This window comes from Morone saxatilis, unplaced genomic scaffold, assembly GCF_004916995.1.
Source record: "Morone saxatilis isolate NCDOM2014 unplaced genomic scaffold, NCSU_SB_2.0 Contig0, whole genome shotgun sequence".
Classification (NCBI taxonomy): domain Eukaryota; kingdom Metazoa; phylum Chordata; class Actinopteri; family Moronidae; genus Morone; species Morone saxatilis.
Genome location: NW_023339650.1, coordinates 1,535,514 through 1,535,864, shown reverse-complemented (window position 1 = coordinate 1,535,864; position 351 = coordinate 1,535,514).

Sequence of the window (351 nt, the reverse complement as noted above, 5' to 3'; positions counted from 1 at the left end):
ATAATCTGTGAAAAAATCAGGTTGCTCTGACTCCTCCTATTGCTCCTAATGGCATTTGCAAGAATCCAGCGGGCCTGAACAAAAACAACCAATCAAAAATGAGAAGGATATAAAGACGCTTTGGGTTGGAGGCTTGAAGATATATGATTGTGGAGTCTCATTCCCTAAAGCATAACAATCTTCTTTTTTTTTTGGCTCTGATCTTTCAGGCCCGGTGGATTCTTTCAAATACCATTAGGGGGGCTACAAAGATACATAGTACCCAAAATTTCACTGGTCCTGATTTTGTATACAAATGTTGCTTTGTGATTCCTTGTAGGCCTTTATTTTGAAGGCAAGATTCCATTAGCA